Source organism: Protopterus annectens, chromosome 10.part0 (genome assembly GCF_019279795.1).
Source record: "Protopterus annectens isolate FY-2018-M chromosome 10.part0, PAN1.0, whole genome shotgun sequence".
NCBI lineage: Eukaryota > Metazoa > Chordata > Ceratodontiformes > Protopteridae > Protopterus > Protopterus annectens.
This window is the reverse complement of record NC_056744.1, coordinates 244,762,324-244,782,062: the sequence shown is the minus strand read 5'-3', so window position 1 is coordinate 244,782,062 and position 19,739 is coordinate 244,762,324. Positions and strand designations below refer to the sequence as shown.

Here is a 19,739-nt window from a genome sequence, read left to right as displayed (position 1 = left end):
TGGAGGGCACCTGGCATCTGGGGCAAGAAACACTGAAGAAGATGGCGTCGGCTGATGCTTTTATACCCCAGCCGCTCTGACGTCGGGAAGAGGCGACATCCGGACCCAGACTTTGGAATCCGGCCGACCGAAGGGCTGCCTGAGGCAGGACAACCCATATGTCAGGACTGCAGTTGCATATCTATCGGACATCTACATTTATGGTAGGTACAAAACTGTACTTTTCTGTCTCTGTTAACCTGAATTCCACACTTCAGTATATACAGAAGTGTAGGTATAGTATGTAAAAAATGATTATGCAAACAAAGCAGTTAAGAATGTACAAACTTAACTTTTTTATTAACCTATAGAATGGTTTTATTTTTAGACTGTAGAATTAATAACTTCTGGTTTTACTTTCATTAAATGTAACTCCTTTTCTTTATGTGCAATCAGTATAAAAAGGATGATTTTGTAGGAAGTAATCTGTGTAGTCAGAAGTGGCATGCTGAGATCACCATCTAAGTGATAGACGCAACAGTCTAGATTACTTTTCTTCTTAATTTATTCTTCATAGCTTCTGTTAAGGTGCACATGAAATAGTATGCAGTAGTCATAACAGAGTTGCATATGGGATGTTTATGGCAACATGCAGGGCATAGTTGATGCAAGGAACCTAGCTGGACTTCACAATAATGGTCTGCATTACACATTACACAGTCTTTACAAATGGCTGCAGAAAGATATGCAAATAAAGATATTCAAATGAAGGTTTTTATTCATAGTGAACTTGAAATTTCTTGCGTATCTTTTTGTAAGAGTGTGCAGCATATGGATAGTAGTGGTACTGGCAGTAGAAAACTAGTGTTTTTAATTAGAAAAATGACAGGAGTAGTGCCGATTTGTGTTCAGCAACTCTAGCTTGTTCTGGCTGTGGCATACAATGGCTTGGATAAGTGTACTTACATAGGTCAAAATTAATCTGACAAGATATGGTAAGGATAAGAGATCTATGTTATTCTACTAAGATAATGTAAGTATCACAAGAGCAGAATTACACAGCAAGTAAGTACTACCTGCTATGGATATATGGCTTCTTATCTGTGAAACAAAAACATGTTACTGTGCTTTGCTTAGTAAAGTCATAGCTATGCAGAGTAGAGCAGTAATGATACATCATTGTTCTGTAATGATGCAGAACTTGCAATGCATCATTGCACAGTAATGATGCAGTACTAATGGTACATCATTGTTCTGCAATGATGCAGTACTTGTAATACATCATTGCACAGTAATGATACAGTACTAATGATACATCATTGTTCTGTAATGATGCAATACTTGTAATACATCATTGTAAAGTAATGATACATCATTGATGTTCTTCATGTTTCACTGTTGCAGTCATCACACTTGGGTTATCTGCCTGCAGGTAGCCCTCAGTTGGCCCGAATACCAGAGACTATTTCTGCTTCAGTTGCTGTCACTCCAGGACTGACGTCAGGTCGTCGGGAGTATATAAACAGGCAGCCGATGCCATTACATCAGTCTTTCTTGCAGAGGAGTCTGAAGCAGAAGTTTGCAGAAGTGCCGGTCGGCCACTATCTGAGTTTTCATTTCCGAATTGAATCATCCTGAAGTCTTCTAAAGCTAAGTACCCCATTGGGGATCCTTTTTTCTTGCTCTAACCGATGTCAGAAAAAGTTAACAATTGTCTCGCCTGTGGAAAGCAAATACCACATTGAGTTTTCCATTCCTACTGCACCACCTGTTTAGGCCCAGACCACAACATACCTTTTTGTCGGTTTTGTGCTTTGTTCAACACCCGAACTATTCATTGTCGGGCCCTTATTGTCGCTAAATACTTTTTCTCTCAATCTCCGTATTCTGAAATGGCTTCAATAAGCCATCCGACTACCGATTTTCTGAAAAAACGTAAGGATAAAGACAGAGACAGACTGCACAGGTTCAAAACTGCCGACAACGCTTCCGTTAAGCTAGTCACCAGTTCGCTGGCATTCAGTGAGGCACTCTCGCAACCCCTGTTGCCCGCTTCGATAGATTCGCAGGCTGCTACAGAGAACCGTTCGGAGTCCAGTATGACGCAAGACTATTCTTTGACTATGGAACCTGCTGATGTCTCTACCTTGGATGGGTCTGGATCCACTGTGCAGGCACCGGCTTTTGAGGAAGTTCTTCACACTACCGATTCTCGACACAAACTGATGACTTATTTCTTGTCTTCAGTTCTGTCTAAAACTACTGAGTTTCTAAAGCCAAGAGTACGAGCTATGCCTAAACAACCGATGACCCAAGCTAAAGCACCTGTTTCCTTGCCACAACATCAAATGCTTAAAATGGCAGAAGACCTGATTATGCTGATTAGGGGAAGCCAGCCTTCTCCTGCTAAGAGAAAAAGATACCTTTCCCCGGCAGCTTTAAAAGACCAAGAGTCCAACGACTCTGAGTCTGAGGTTTCTGAATATGAAGATATGCCTTTATCTGCTTATGAGGATTCAGATGCAGAAGAATCCATTCACTCTGCTTCCCCTCCAGAGGATTTTTCTTTTGGTGAAACCCTACATACTTTAAGAGAGCATTTCCACTGGTAATGTCAAGACTATCCTCAGTCCAAAATGAGACTCGGAGAATTTCAAGATTTGCCACAGCATAGACCTTTAGCAATACCTCCAGCTCTGGATGTTGTAGATGATGTTTTTATGGAATCCAGTCTAACTCCTGATACTTTACCTGCTGCTCCAAGAAAACCAGACAGGTACTACAGAGTCCATAACTCTCACAAATTTATTTTCAAAAATCCTGCTGCTGACCCAGAGGTCATTTCCCAGGGGCCTAAAGGTTTAAAAGCAACTACAGCTAAGAATCCCACTCCTTCAGACAGGGATTCCAGAGCTTTAGACAGATGGGAAAAAAAGTATACACCTCTGCAACTCTCGCCATTAGGTCATTGAATTGCCAGTTTCACATGCTGAAATACTAGCAACATATTATGGATCTTATTAAGCAAAAATTAGCTACCTTTACAGACTGTGCAGAAAATAAAGAATTACAAGAGCTTATGCATTCTGCAAGCCAAGTCAGCAAGCATACTTTGCAATGTGGTTTTGATGCCCTAGAAGCATCTTGCAGGGCAGCAGTCATTGGTTCTGTACTGAGAAGGCATGCTTGGCTTAAGGAGCAGACCTTGCCAGAGCATGTCATATCAAAATTACTAGACGCCCCTTTGAACAAGGACAATCTGTTTGGCACCAAAGCAGAAGAGGTTCTAAAAAAGATGGAAGAAAAGGTTAAGTCTGTGCAGACAGTCAAAGATTTCTTACAAGTGCAGCCTCCTAGATTCAGTAGACATTGCCCCTCAAAACATTGGTCCTTTCCAGCCCCCTCAAGGCCATCTCAAACTAGACCCAGGGGAAACAGACCCCCCCCCCAGACTCCAGTCTCAGGGTATGTAGAGATCTAAGCTATGGAGTGCCTCCACTTCAAAAACAGGGAGTGCTAAGTCACCCCCTTATGGAAAGAATTCACAATGACTTCTCTATTCCTTTCCTCACCTCTGTCCAGCTGCTTGTGTCCCTAGGAGGAAAATTTGCCCATCATGCAAAAAACTGGACCGCCATCACCAAAGACTGATGGGTCCTCAACATTGTATTCCAGGGGTACAAATTTTACTCCCACTCACTGCCAACCCCAAAAGGGTTCCCAGACCTTATTCCAAACCAGTGGGCAGAGGCACAAAACCAAATTCTTTCCCTGTTCTCCATAAGGGCAATTCAGCCTGTTCCAGCAAAACATATAGGTCAAGGGTTCTATTCCAGACTTTTCCTGGTACCCAGAAAAGAGGGCACTTGGCACCCAGTCCTAGATCTTTCCACTCTAAACACCTTCCTGGTGGTACCAAAATTCAAAATGCTGACCCTTCAGCAGCTTCTTCCTATGCTGTCCAAAGATGCCTGGTTAGCCACCCTAGACCTAAAAGAAGCCTATCTGCACATTCCTGTCAGGGACTAATGCAGGAAATACCTAATTTCAGGGCAGGATCTATGCATTATCAGTTCTCTGCACTTCCCTTTGGCTTATCCACTGCTCCCAGAGTATTCACAAAATGCTTGGCTCCAGCCATTGCTTATTGCAGACAAAGAAAAATTCAAATTTACCCATACTTGGATGATTGCCTGATTCAGGCAGACAGTCAGAAACTGCTGTTGGAGCACCTAACATTTGTAAAGAACCTTCTAACCTCCCTGGGGTACATTATCAACGAAAGTAAATCAAAACTAGTCCCCAGTCAAAAGATTGTATTCCTGGGAGCAAGCTTGGACACGGCATCCCAGATGGCATTCCTTATTCCAGAAAAACAAGCCTATCTGATTGCTGGGTTCTTGTTGCCATTTGAGTGAAGTAGCCTATCTGCAAGGAAAATCCTGCAGGCTGTAGGGTTCATGGCCTCTTGCATCCTACTAATTCCATATGCCAGACTCTCATATGAGGAAACTTCAATGGTACTTAAAAAGTCTTTGATGCCAACATTCTCAGGACCTGGAAACTGTCATATCTATCATACCTTGTCTAAGGACAGAGTTTCTTTGGAGGGCAGCAGCATGCAACCACAACAAGGGACTTCCCTTTACTCAACCCCTCGCTGCCCAGACCCTAACCACAGATGCATCAGACTATGCGTGGGGGGCACACCTGGACGACAAGGGCATTCAGGGCCACTGGAGTCCAAGTCAATCTCATCTGCACATCAACCAAAATGAGATGCTAGCTCTTCAGTGCACACTGACAGCTTTCAGGTCCCTAATCTCACCAGGACCCCTGCTGATAAAAACAGACAACACCACACTTATGTGGTACATCAACAAGCAGGGGGGATACACTGTTACCCACTCTGCAGGCTAGCCATGGCCCTGTGGAACACAGCCTTGGATATGCAGATTCATGTGCAAACTCAATTCCTGCCAGGCAAACAAAACTATCTGGCAGACAACTTAAGCAGAAATCTCCTAGACCCACACGAGTGGCAATTAGACCCCAGCACCTTCAGTATTCTAATACAGAAATGGGGGACCCCACAGGTGGACCTCTTTGCCTCCCCCTGCAATCACCAGCTCAGCAAATTCTGCTGCAGAACACCTCACAGCAGGGCCTGGAAAGTGGATGCCATATCCTTCCAGTGGGAAAACCTCTCAATCTATGCATTCCCCCCTCTGCCTCGTCTCTCAAGAATATTACTCAAAATAAGACAGGACAAACCAAGACAAATCCTGATTGCTCCAGACTGGCCGTGCCAGTACTGGTGCCCATTACTGTGCAGTCTGTCACCGGTGCCACCCTGGCAGCTACCCCAGATCCCAACCCTCCTCACTCAGCAGGGGGGACAGATTTTGCATCCTCAATTGCAAACCATGAATCTTGCAGCCTGGCTTATTTCTCAAATACTCTCCCAATGACCAGCCTAAGCAAGCAGGTACTGGACATCATTCTTGAAGCCAGAAGACCCAGTACAAGGAACTCCTATGCTGATAAGTGGAAAAGGTGTTGTTCCTAGATTCAGTCTAATGGAGAGGACACAGCACTGCCCTCTTTACCTCTAATCCTGGATTACTTAGCAGACCTACTTCAGAGGCCTATCTTTCTCCTCCATTAAGATCCATGCCTCTGCCATTTTGCCTCATTACAACATTGAGCCATTTCTTTTCTCTCACCCTCTTATCAAACAGTTCCTGAGAGGAGCAAACAACTTAAGGCCACCAAGGAGAGCACCCATTCCTGCTTGGGACCTTAACTTTGTACTGGAAAAGCTCATGCTACCCCCCTTTGAGTCTGCGGCATCAGCAGAGTTAAAATTCCTCTCTTGGAAAACAGCCTTGCTTCTGGCCATCACTTCAGATAGAAGAGTGTCTCAGCTACAAGCACTTATGGCTGTAGAACCCTTCATTATTTTTCATGCTGACAGGGTTTCCCTCAGGACTAGCCCTCCCTTTATGCCTAAAGTGGTGTCCAGTGTGGCTGTCAACCAATCTATTAATTTGCCAACCTTCTTCCCTAATCCTCAAAATAAAGGGGAAAGGATCCTGCACTCCTTGGATGTGCACAGACAGCTCAGATTCTACCTTGATAGGATCAAGCCCATCAGAAAATCTGACCAGTTACTAGTCAGCTTTGCACCAGGGGCAGAGGGCAAGGCCATTTCAAAACAAACAATCTCCAAATGGCTAGCACACTGCATTCATTTCTGCTACAAACACCATTTGAAACCAACCTCTCAGGGGATTAGAACACATTCCACTAGAGCAACTTCTATCTCTACAGCATTCCTCAGGGTAGTCCCTACCAGGGACATCCTGGAAGCTGCTACCTGGAGTTCTGTACACACTTTCACCAAGCATTACCACATGCCTATCTTTTCCATATCCAGGGCGGGTTTTGCAACAGCATTCTTGCAGGGCATACTAGCCAGCCCCAACTCTTCTTGACTGCCTCTACCCGTACTTCAGCTTTGGGAATCAACCCAAGTGTGATGACTGCAACTGTGAAGCACGAAGAACATAGTACAGTTGTGTACACTTACAGTAAATGTAGATGTTCGAGTGTATTCACTGTTGCAGTCCTGGTTTCCTCCCTCCAGCCCCCTTGTCTCTCTCTCTCTCCTCTCTCTCTCTGTCTCTCTCCTCTCTATTACTCACCCCTTCAGGGGTATTGGTATTGGTATTTACTTTTTACTGGTGGTGTTTTCCCCACCATAACTTAGCTCCCTGTTGGGGGGCTCCTAACATTTGGGGCACGAAAAACTGATGTAATGGCGTCAGCTGCCTGTTTATATACCCCTGACGACCTGACGTCAGTCCTAGAATGATAGCAAGTGATGCAAAAATACTAAGTCGCTGGTATTCGGGCCAACTGAAGGCTACCTGCAGGCAGAGATAACCCAAGTGTGATGACTGCAACAGTGAATACACTCAAACATCTACATTTATGGTAAATGTACACAACTGTACTTTCTGTAATGATGCAGTACTTGTAATACATCATTGCACAGTAATGATGCAATACTAATGATACATCATTGCTTAGTAATGATGCAGTACTAGCAGTATATCATTGCTCAGTAATTCGCAAAAGAAGACTGTTCAGCGGTGTATCCACCTTCAGTAGTCCGGGCATTGAAACCTCTCTTTGATTACGCAGTGCATAACCACAGCAAATGCTTATGGATAACCTCTATTGTATGTTTTAGGTTTGGTCTTTTCATAAGTATATTTACTTTTTTAAAAAATATTACTTAAAACAAGAAAGCATGAACAGAAAAGTTGAAGTTATTATTAGTGTTATGTTCATGCTTTTTTATTTTAAATAACATTCTTAAAATGAAGGATTATGAGTGAACCGCATTTTTAAAAGAACAAAATATAAAACTTTAAGTGAATATTTATTCTAACTTTTACTGTATGTGTTATCACCACAATTCTAGTTTAATTGTTATATTTGGCACTGTTGTATTGATTTTCTAAGAGTGTTTGTGGTTTCAATTCTTTGACTAAATGTCATGTGCTTCATTGTATTTTTTTTTCAACTTTTCTGTTATGCCCTTATGTGCATAAGTTCATAGAGTCATAGGTGTATACTAGGCTACCAACAACTGGGGCCTTTATAAGATTAGCCTTGCAACCCAAATGTATCCCACAAGTCATTGTGCCTTAGAAGTTTTGTGTGTGTATTTGTGTGTTTTATATGTGTCTGATTTGCAGTGCTTTTGTGATGTGCATTGCCCTTAATGCCTTAATCAGTTGTGATGTGTCATGCTTTTGCTGAGTTGTGATGTCTTTTGCCTTTGCTATGCTCTGATTTGCTGTGCTGTGCTTTTGCTGAGTTTTGATATGCCGTGCCTGTGTTGAAGTGCAAAGTGCTTGTTAGGTATCTTATGTAGCATTTCATTTTTGTTGAAGGTTTGATAAAGTGTGTTTTTACTGGAAGTGTGATATACTTTTATTTCTGCTGAGCTGTGATGTGTTTTGCCTTTTGTTTTTACTGTGCATTTGCTAATCAATGGAGTGCTGGGCCTTTGCTGCGGTGTGGTATGCTATGTTTCTGCAGGATGTATGATGTATTGTACTCCTGCTGAAATGTGATACCATGTACCACTTCTGAGCCATCGCATGATGGGCACTTATTGAGCCAGATATGTTGAGCCTTTGCTGAGCTGTGATGCACTGTAGCCCTGCTTGGTCTTGCTATTCACTTTCTTGGTATCTAGAGCCTGCAACACATTTGTGGGATGGTTTACATACTTGTAAAATATACTGATTGATTGCAAAGTAACACAAAACTAAGAAAATACTGACTGCGACTTCTGTGTCTTGTTTTCTAGTGCTGCCACCACCTGTTACATGGAATAAGTTGCATCGTTAGTCAACTACAGCAAGTCTCCTGCATCCAGATCATTTTATCAAAGAAAGATTTTGCGTCATTGTTGGTTCTTTGATTTGGTTAAAGGGCTTTACGACTGTATCTATTGCACAAGCTCACTGTGTCTGCTCATTACCACTCGGTCTGCTGCAACACAAAGATGTAAGTGTAATAAGTCACATTTTCATAACAGCTACTTTGTTCTTTACCAGGCTTACTATCTACTGCCACTGGCACTTCCTCAGTCCATCCCTACTGTACTATTTGGCATTAGCACCCCATTTTTGTATCATGGGGAGGGGGCTGTAATCTTTTTCCTGGAGAGATTTGTCTTATCGGTGTTTTCAGGTTATGGAAAGGTGTTGTAGAATGAGAGACATATGTTGGCAGGGCATCGCATATGGCTGACTCATTTATTATTATTATTATTATTATTATTATTATTATTATTATTATTACCTGCTTTCTTGCTCCTGTGGTTGTTGACAAGTACTGTGCAGTACCTGGGATACTGGTCCAAATGCATATATTTTCTTTCCCCAAAACTGCACCCCAGTTAAACTGCAGTGCACTCCTTGGTAGGAAGTAGCCTGTTTTGCTGATTCACTATACTCCTGTCTAGTTACTGGGCTGTCAACCACAAGGAGATCAGTCTGCAGGAGGACCCATCTCTTACCACTGGGAGTCTGAGCAAATCTGAGCTACTCATGCCCATCCCGCCGTGGCTAGCTTCTCTGGCAAATGGGCTCACAAAACCAGGGATTCTCAAGTTACAGTGGGGGATTTATTTCTGTGTGTCACAAAGAGCAATTCATAATTTATATTAAAACCAAAATGATATCTGACTAGCTTGCGTCATAAAGTATTCATATAAACATAAGAAATGTGGAAAAGTAAACTAACACGTGTATATTTTCTGCTTGCTATTTGATCTTGTATATTTTCAGTGACTTCATCAGTTTTCTAACTGTTTATGTAAAGCCCCCTTTTCAGTTCACAAGCAGTGACTGTATTAATCATTTGCACCTTTTTTGCAGAGGCACTTATTTTGTTATGGGTGATCCGAACTTATTCATATAAGTTGTTTCGTGTGGTATGTTCATCGTATTTAAAGAAAAAATATAAAACTAAATGTTTTCTGGTCAAAAAGAAAGACCTTGAACTCTAACATTCATTCTGGATTTTGTATTTAAATTATTTCACAGCAGACCTATATGGCAAACTAATATTTTGAAGTTTTCTTTTCATAGCAGTAATGCTGCATATGTTCATGAATCTGATTTAAAATTTTATTCGGTACGTAAATTCTTTACATTAATTAAGTTACTTATTCATTCAGAAGTTTAAAGGTTATACTTGGTATAGTGACTTACCTATATTGTAAATTAGAAAACATGAGTATATTAGAAATGCTATTTTGTTCTGCTGGATAAACACAACATATTATGGCAGAAACTAACAGTGATGTCTACAGACAGAATTTTATGAGAGTAAAAGCATGTAAAAATCAGAGTTAATGTGGTTCACCTGAAAAGCTGTGGTTAAAAGAATGGCTTAGAGATCACAACATTAAAGATGCTGGCTACACTATTACATCCAGGAGCTTATAGTAGGTCAGTAATTCCCTAAAGTCAAGGCACTGTGGAAATTTTGTGGGAGGTGCACAGTTGGATACTCTGTGATCAGAGTGATCAGAATATAACCCCAATAATGAGTTTTTCTAAGCTACCTGGTAGACCAGACTTAACATAACACCATACTGAAACTCTGCCAAGGGAAAAGGTGAATCTAAAACCATATGGAATACCAACATCCCAAAATAAAAGCAATAAGTTAAGAACTAAAAAAATATGTTAAAACTACAAGTTATGTAGGAGTCCCAAAGGGAGCTGAGCAGTTTAATTTTGTAAGGATTTCTGTAAACTTAATAACGTAGTCAAATTTGACATGTAACCCACCTAAAACAAATGGAGGTTTACCACTCCCTAATTTTTCAACTGCATTATTGGACAGTAAACTCAATGAGGTTATTCAGATTAATAAGCTATGATCTTATATCATCAAATTTTCAAAAAATGGGTAAGAATTTGGAGCAGATATCTCCAAAAATTTAGTGTACTTGCACTTTCCTTTTTATCCATTCAGATCACAATACTTTGAAAACCAGCAAATAATTATAAAATTAACTTACTTATTCCACAAACTTTAAAGTTCTTAAAATCAGAAAATATATGACATTGTTACAACCAATTATCAAAAATCCAACTCTTAAATTAAATGATAAAATGTAAGATTTGCTTACTAAATAAAATTGGCACTTTCTAGAAGATATGAGAAAAGATATAAACCTTCTCAAAGGTTACGTAGCACTTTTGAGACTAATAGGAGGCCTTTTTCTTACTCTGTTTTCTTATTTTTTAGCATTTAGAAATGTAGGTATTACAATGCAAAAAAAGAGAAAAGGCTAAAACATGTTTAACTTAAAAGACTGTAATCTTGGGTTGTTGCGGTGGTAGACTGGGAGCAAAAGTACACAGACCATAATATACATTTAGCTGATATGTCTTATTTTACTTTTGCATAGGTGAATGTCAAGATTAAGACCCTTAATTTAATATAATAACAAGATCTGATGTTGTTAATCTTCATTCCTTACTAGTGGGTGTCGGTTCCATCCTCGGACCAGAGTCTGCCTTATAACAAGCTTGTGCCAGCCAAAAAAACTCTCGAGCTAAGCTTTTACTCACAGTGCCCTTCTCCCAGTTACCTCAGATCTCGTTTGCTGCATTGCCGTAAAGCTGGTTCTCAGCTAAGTACTTTGAGAATTTCAAATTACTTGTATTCTCTGATATTTTTTCTTCTCCATTTTATCGCTAATTTACCCACTCTCTTACTGATGTTCATCGTGTTACACTGCTGCAGTCATCGCACTTGGGTTATCCTGCTGTCAGGTGGTCCCGCAGTCGGCCAGAGATCCAAAGTCATGGTCTGGCGTCAGTTGCTGTCGCTTCTTCCCTGACGTCAGTGCGCCAGGGGTATACAAGATGCATCCAACGCCATTTTCTTCAGTCTTTCTTGCCGCGCGGTGCCCGAAGCAGAAGCAGTTCGTAAGTGCCGGTCGGCCGACTACTGAGATTGTTGAAGTCGAATTTCAGAACCGAAGTCTTCAATAAAGCTAAGTACCCCGTTGGGGAAACTTTTTTCTTGCCTCAGACCGATGATAGAAAAAGTTAACAATTTTTTTTTCTTGTGGAAAGCAAATACCTCATAAGGACTTCCACTCTTACTGTATTCCATGTCTAGGCCCTGATCACGACATCACTAGTTGTCGGTTCTGTGCTAGATTTAACAAACGTACTATTAAAAGGCGTTTTGAGTTTGCTTTGCACTACTTTGGCCGAAGGTTCAATTATACTATGCCGTCGGATCATCCGACGACCACATTACTGAAAAAAACGCAAGGACATGGATAAAGACAGTCATCCGAGGTCCAAAACCGATGACGATGCCTCTTCTGGGCCAGTCACCGGTTCGCCGGTTCTCAGTGAGGTGCTTTCGCAGCCCCTGACACCCGCTACCTTAGAGCCACAGGCCGCTTCCGACTACCACGTGGAGACAACTAGGCCTCTGGAAACTCAAGGTATTGGGCCTACGGAAAGTAATCCCTCAGATTGGTCCGGAGCCGCTGAGCAGGCATCGGCTTCTGAGGGTGTTTTCAGACTTTCACAACTTACTATCAAGACAACAGCCAAGACAAAAGTACCACTAAAGACAAAGAAACAAGTACAGCCTTCTCCTGGACAAACCTCCATGCCTAAAAAACAGATGCTTAAATGGCCGAAGACCTCATTACTCTAATCAGGGGTTCCCATCCCCCTCCTGAGAAAAGGCCTAGGCAGGATACAGACTATGATTCCTCTGATCAGGTTTCCATTTCCTCTGATTCCACTTCTGACCAGGGGTACTCTATACCTCCCTATGAGGACTCTGGTGCTGAAGAATCTATCCCTTCAGCCTCTCCTCCTGAGGATTATTCTTTTGGGGAAACTTTACATACCATGAGGGAGCACTTCCATTGGGAAAGTCAGGAATACTCAGATTCTAAGAAAAGGCTCAGAGATTTCCTTTTACTACCTCAGCCCAGGCCCCTGGCTATTCCGCCTGTGCTAGATATTGTGGATGATGTGTTCTCTGAATCCAGTTTATCGCCTGACTCCTTGCCCCCTGCACCAGCCAAGCCAGATAGGTACTACAGAGTCCCTGACTCCCACAAGTTTCTTTATAAGAACCCTTCTGCTGATCCAGAAACTATTTCCCAGGGTCCAAAAGGGGTTAAGGCTTCCATTGCAAAAAATCCAGTACTCGCTGACAGAGATTCCAGAGCTGTGGATAGATGGGGGAAGAAAGTATACACTTCTGCAACTTTAGCTGTAGGAGCTTTAAATTGCCAGTTTCACATGCTTAAGTACCAACTATATTTGATGACTCAATTAAAACAGAAAATGCTAGCAAGCTCTCCTGATTGTAAAGAAATGCAGGATTTATTGCATGCAATTGAACAGGTGGGAAAACACACTCTGCAATGTGGTTTTGATTCTCTAGAGGCCTCTTGTAGGGCCGCAGTTACAGGTTCAGTGACTCGAAGGCATGCTTGGCTAAAAGAACAGAGTTTACCTGATCATGTTAAGGCAAAATTATTGGATGCTCCTTTACAGCATGATACCTTGTTTGGTGTTAAGGCAGAAGAGGTATTAAAGAAAATGGAGGAAAAAGCTAAATCTATGCAAACAGTCAAGGATTTCTTGCAGGTACAGCCACCTCGATTTAGCAGAAATTGGCCTACAAAAAGTTGGTCCTTTCCAGTGTCAGACAGGCCACAGAGAGGCAGACACAGACACCCAAGAGGCAGATCTCAACCCCGAGGCTCAAACAGACAAAAACAGTGGGGCAACTCAACCCCAAGAGGAGGTGAGGACAAGTCTCAGCCTTACAGGAAACAGTCACAATGACTTTCCCCTTCACACGCCAAGCATTTCCCTTTTGGAAGCCCCCTTGGGGGGAAAACTAGCATTTTTTTCTCAAAACTGGCAAGCAATCACCCAAGACAGATGGGTTCTGAATATTGTGTCTCAAGGTTACAGGTTCCACTTTCATACATTACCAAGGCTAAAAGGAATGCCAGACCTGCCACAAAATCAATGGGCAGAGGCTCAAAAACAAATTTCAGCCCTCATGGACATGAGAGCTATTCAAAAATTATCACAGCAAGAACAAGGACAAGGATTTTACTCAAGACTGTTCCTAGTCCTCAGAAAGGACAAGGCCTGGAGGCCCATACTAGACCTTTCAATTCTAAATACTTACCTGGATATTCCAAAATTCAAAATGTTGACTTTACAGCAGCTTCTACCCATGCTAGGCAAGAATGCTTGGCTTGTTACTCTGGACCTCAAAGAGGCATACCTGCATGTCCCTGTCAGACAAAATTGCAGAAGATACCTCAGATTCAAAGCTGGCTCAATGCACTACAAATTCTCTGCACTGCCCTTTGGCTTATCTACTGCGCCCAGAGTCTTCACAAAGTGCCTGGCTCCAGTAGTTGCTTTTTGCAGACAAAAAGGAATTCAAATATATCTATACCTGGAAGACTGCCTCATTCAAGCAGAGACAAAGGACATCCTCCTACAGCATCTGGCGGTTGTAAAAAGGTTGCTAACCTTTTTAGGGTACACAGTAAATGAAAAGAAGTCAAAACTAGTGTCCTCATAACAGATTACATTCCTGGGTACCAGCTTAAATACAACGGCCCAGATGGCTTACCTCACGCCAGACAAACAAGTTCAACTAACTCAATATTTTCAATTACTGGCAAAAAAGTCCCTAAACAAGGGTCAGCCTTTCACCCTACCCACAGCCAGGCAAACTCTAAACAGCGGATGCTTCGGATTATTCCTGGGGAGCACACATGGCAGGAAATGCATGCAGGGCAGGTGGACTACAGACCAGATGCATCTACACATCAATCAAAAAGAGATGTTAGTTGTACAAAATGCCCTAACAGCTTTCAAGGACCTTCTGCATCCAGGACAATTATTATTAAAGACAGACAACACCACAGTTATGTGGTACATAAACAAGCAAGGGGGCACTCATTCTTACCCCCTATGCAGGCAAGCCATGACCTTGTGGAACACAGCTCTAATGTACTAAGTTCACCTGCAAGCACAATTCCTGCCAGGAAAGAAAAATACTCTGGCAGACGATCTAAGCAGAAATATCAAGGACCCTCATGAATGGAAATTGAATCCACAAGTCTTCAGCATGGTAACACAAAAATGGGGATGCCCAGACATAGATCTTTTTGCCTCCCGACTGAACTACCAACTACAAAAAATCTGCACAAGGAATTACCACAAACAAGCATGGAAAGTGGATGCTCTTTTGTTCAGCTGGAAAAACCTAAAAGTATATGCATTCCCACCTCTGCCTCTCCTTCCAAAGGTGCTCCTAAAAGCCAGACAAGAGAAACCACAGATGATACTGATCGCTCCAGACTGGCCACGCCAGCACTGGTACCCTGTATTAAGGAACCTTGCGCAAGGACCACCATGGATTTTGCCTCAAATTCTGCACCTCCTGGTTCAACAAAACAATCAGATCCTGCACCAGCAGCTCAAAACCTTAAACCTGGCTGCATGGCAGATCCATAAGACAAACAGGCAACACCTCTCTCTAAAGCAGTTATGGATGTCATTTTGGAGGCCAGGAGGCCCAGCACCAGGAAGGCCTATTCAGATAAATGGAAAAGATTCTGCACCTGGAACCAGGCTCAAAACCTTGATCCTCTTGTCCCAAACATTCCTCAGATTTTACAATGCTTAACTGAGATGCTGGACAGAGGCATATCCTTTTCATCGATTAAGATCCACGCCTCTGCCATTTCAGCACATTACAACACGGATCCTCCTTTATTCTCTCATCCCCTGCTAAAACAGTACCTCAGAGGGGCTAAAAACATAAGACCGCCCAGGAGAGCACCAACATTAACTTGGGACCTCAATTTCGTTTTGGAAAAACTGACCCTGCCTCCTTTCGAGCCAGCTCATACAACCGATCTAAAATTTTTATCATGGAAAAGAGCTCTGCTCCTAGCAGTAACTTCAGCACGAAGAGTCTCAGAGCTACAGGCATTAATGGCAGTGGAACCTTTTATAATTTTTCATCAGGACAGGGTTTCTCTAAGGACAAACCCTACCTTTATGCCAAAGGTGGTATCTAGTGTGGCTCTTAATCAAACCATCCATTTGCCAACTTTTTATCCAAACCCCCAGAATAAAGGGGAAAAACTTCTGCATTCTTTGGACATACACAGACAACTACGCTTCTACTTGGACAAAACAAAAGCTATCAGGAAAACTGAGCAACTGTTTGTAGCATATGCTGCAGGATCACAGGGCAAAGCTATCTCAAAGCAGACTATATCCAAATGGATAGGACACTGTATTCGTTACTGCTACACACAGCATGGAAAATCAGTTCCAAAACACATTAGGCCACATTCCACCAGGGCTACAGCCACTTCAATGGCCTTTCTCAGAGGAGTACCTACAAAGGAAATTTTGGAGGCTGCAGATTGGAGTTCAGTGCACACCTTTACCAAGCATTACCACCTACCTCTTTACTCTAAATCCAGAGCAGGATTTGCCACTGCAGTTCTGCAGGGCCTCATAGCCAATCCTAACTCCTTATAGACCAGCCACCCAACCTTAGCTTTGGGATTCCACACAAGTGTGATGACTGCAGCAGTGTAACACGATGAACATAGTACAGTTTTGTACCTACCATAACTGTAGATGCTCGAGTGTTCACACAGCTGCAGTCTTGGTTACCCTCCCTCCACCCCCTCTGAACTGGCTGACCTTATCTATACCTTTCTGTCCTATACAACCTTTGTGGTGTATTTGCTTGTATCTGAAGGTATTGTTGTTATTTTATATGCATAACTGTTTATAGCAATAGGTATTGCCTACCTACTTGGGGCACCTGACATCTGGGGCAAGAAAATCTGAAGAAAATGGCGTTGGATGCATCTTATATACCCCTGGCGCACTGACGTCAGGGAAGAAGCGGTAGCAACCGACACCGGACCAAAACTTTGGAACTCTGGCCAACTGTGGGACCACCTGACAGCAGGATAACCCAAGTGTGATGACTGCAGCAGTGTGAACACTTGAACATCTACATTTATGGTAGGTACAAAACTACTTTTGTTATTGTTGTTATTGGTTTTCTTACCATTCTAGGTAGTCTTTAAGTGCCATCATTGGTATAGGCCCTTTCTCCCCTCTACCCTTGTGGTAACTCTCTTCAAATACCATTGTTGTTATTTTCCACTCCCCTTCTTTCTTCCGTCTTTCTTTAAAAAAAAAATAAAATCCTTTCTGTAACCTCTCTGGTTGTTGTATTGGTGTGATAGTTGGTTGATTTCTTTAGCTTCATGTCGGAAAAGAAGGGAGCTTCTGGCTTCAAATAATGCAACCAGTGTGGCCGCAAAATGCCAAATTCAGACACCCACAACTCTTGTATCTATTGTCTGGGTATTCCTCACCTGTTTCTTCAACCACCTTGCTCTGTCTGTAAAGGGTTTAGCTCCTGAACCCTTAGCGAAAGAAAAAACAAATTAATCTCGAAGGTTCCCATTAAGACACCTTTCTCAGAGACTATGTCTGGATCAGAGGGCTCATCTCCTCCCAGTAAAGAACAGAGAAAGAGACCACACTCGGTTCCTTCATCACCTTCGGGTAACAAAAAGCAGGAACCTAGATAAAAAATCCAAAATCTGGAACAAAATTGACTTCCATGGCAATATCTGTTATGGTACCGACCACGGTGCCATCCTCAAAATTTGTGTCTTCGGCGCCAGCCACTGCACTGAGTGTATCTATGGCACTGACCATACCAAAACTTGCTTTTTCCTACTTTGGTTCCATCTTCACTTACTTTGACCTTGGCACTGTCCATGGCACCATCTATGATAGTCACACCGAGCTTGCCACTATTATCTGCTCCAGGAGTATCTGTACCGAACACGCCTTCCACACATGTCTCCACCGATATTCACCCACAGTGGACCCCTTCCTCGGGCAGCAATTCAGCCCTTTCCTGGAATGACCTGACTCCCCATCGGGGATATTGACACAATCGACCAGGAGCCTCTTGGAATTGGATGCGGTGCATCTTGTGGATCAGCTGCTGACGGCAAGGGGGATTACAACACCTTCCAAAAACCCCTCCCTTCTAGAGTTGGGGGTCTTTCTCCACGGATTCTAGCATATTTTCCTCCTTTGACCTCTGTGCAGGCATTGAAGCTCCTGGAATCGACACCCTTATTGGTACCCATTGCTTCTGTTCCACTGGTGGACCTCACTGTGGTTCCGGAGCCGACCCTTTGGCCTTTGGTTCATTTGGAACCTAGCCCCTATCAGGATCGTGACTGGACTGTAGGTACTGTGGATGTTCTTCGTGTTTCACTGCTGCAGTCCTCACATTTGGGTTATCCCTACCAGGGTAGCCCTCAGCTGGCCCGAATACCATAGACTTAGTATTTCTGTGTCAGTTGCTGTCGCTTGAGGACTGACATCAGGTCATCAGTAGTATAAAGTAAGGCAGCCGACACCATTACATCGGTCCTTCTTGCCATGGAGCCCGAAGCAGAAGCAGTTTGCACAAGTGCTGGTCGGCCACTACCTGAGTTTCATCTACCGAATTGAAGTTGAAGTCTTCAAAAGCTAAGTACCCCACTGGGGATCCTTTTTTCTTGCACTAACTGGTGTCAGAAAAAGTTAATAATTGTCTTGCCTGTGGAAAACAAATACCACACCTTAACTTCCACTCTTTCTGTGTCACTTGTTTATGCCCAGACCATGACGTCCCCCATTGTTGCTTCTGTGCTTTGTTCAACACCAGAACTATCCATCGTCAGGCACTTATTGTAGCCAGATATTTTCGCTTACAGTCCGCAAATTCCGATATGGCTTCGGTAACCCATCTGACAGCAGATCTTCCAAAAAAAAGTAAAGATAAAGACAAAGACAAACCGCACAGGTCCAAACCTACCGACAACGCTTTCGTTAAGCTAGTTGTCAGTTCTCCAGTACTCATTGAGGCGCTTTCACAGCCCCTGATGCCCACTTCTGTTGATTTGCAGGCCACTAACCTGGCCCTTTCGGAGTCCGGTATGCCGCAAAACTCTTCTTCGCCTAAGGATCCTGCGGTCGTCTCAACCTTGAATGGGTCCAGAGCTGGTGAGCAAGTACCAGCTTCCAAGGAAGGCATTCGCACTACCGGACCTTGACACAAACCGACGTCTTCATTTGCGACTACTATTATTTCTAAAGCTAGCGATTTTCTCAGGCCCAGGGTACAAACCACACCCAAGAAACCGACGACCCATTCTCAGGCACCTGCTTCCTTGCCTCAGTCTCAAATGCTTAAAATGGCGGATGACCTTACCATGCTGATCAGGGGAAGCCAGGCTACCCCCTCCAAACGGAAAAGAGATTTTTTCCCTGTAGTTTTGTCTGAACAAGACTCAGATGAATCTGATGCATCTGAATATGAAGACATGCAACCCGTCTCCACTTATGAGGATTCTGATGCAGAGGATTCCATTCCTTCAGCCTCTCCCCCAGAGGATTTTTCCTTTGGGGAAACCCTGCATACCTTAAGGGAGCATTTCCAATGGGAGAGTCAGGACTACCCTCAGTCTAAAAAGAGGCTCAGTGAATTTCTAGATCTTCCACAACACAGACCCTTGGCCATCCCCCCAGTCCTGGATGTTGTGGAGGATGTTTTCCTCAAATCCAGCTTGACTCCTGACGCCCTTCCTCCTGCTCCCAGAAAACCAGACGGGTACTATAGAGTCCCTGACTCACACAGATATCTTTTTAAAAATCCTACAGCTGACCCTGATGTAATTTCTCAACTGCCAAAAGGGATTAAAGCTACCTCTGCTAAGAATCCCACCCCCTCAGACATGGATTCCTAAGCATTGGACAGATGGGGTAAAAAAGTATTCATCCCTCATTAGACCCATTATAGAGTATAATGCCCTGTTTGGTATGTAACTCACAAGACATCTGCAACAGCTGAAAAGGTCACAGAAATACCTCACTAAATGAATCACAGGCCTTAAGCAGATGCCATATGCTGACCATCTAAAAAAAACTTCAGCTATACTCTGTGGCATATCGTCTACTCAGAGGTGATCTCTGCTTAACATACAAGGCCATGTCAAACCCTGAGCTGTTGTACATGCTCTACTTAAGAATCAA

The 19,739-nt window shown here is 42.9% G+C and overlaps 1 long non-coding RNA gene across 1 annotated transcript in view; it reads left to right on the top strand.

Annotated features, from left to right (window-relative positions):
- LOC122813040 overlaps window positions 1-19,739 on the top strand; it is a 486,352-nt gene that overhangs the window by 170,061 nt on the left and 296,552 nt on the right. The window contains exon 2 of the long non-coding RNA XR_006366628.1: window positions 8,369-8,568. This is a non-coding gene — a long non-coding RNA (uncharacterized LOC122813040). The remainder of the gene's footprint in view (window positions 1-8,368; window positions 8,569-19,739) is intronic.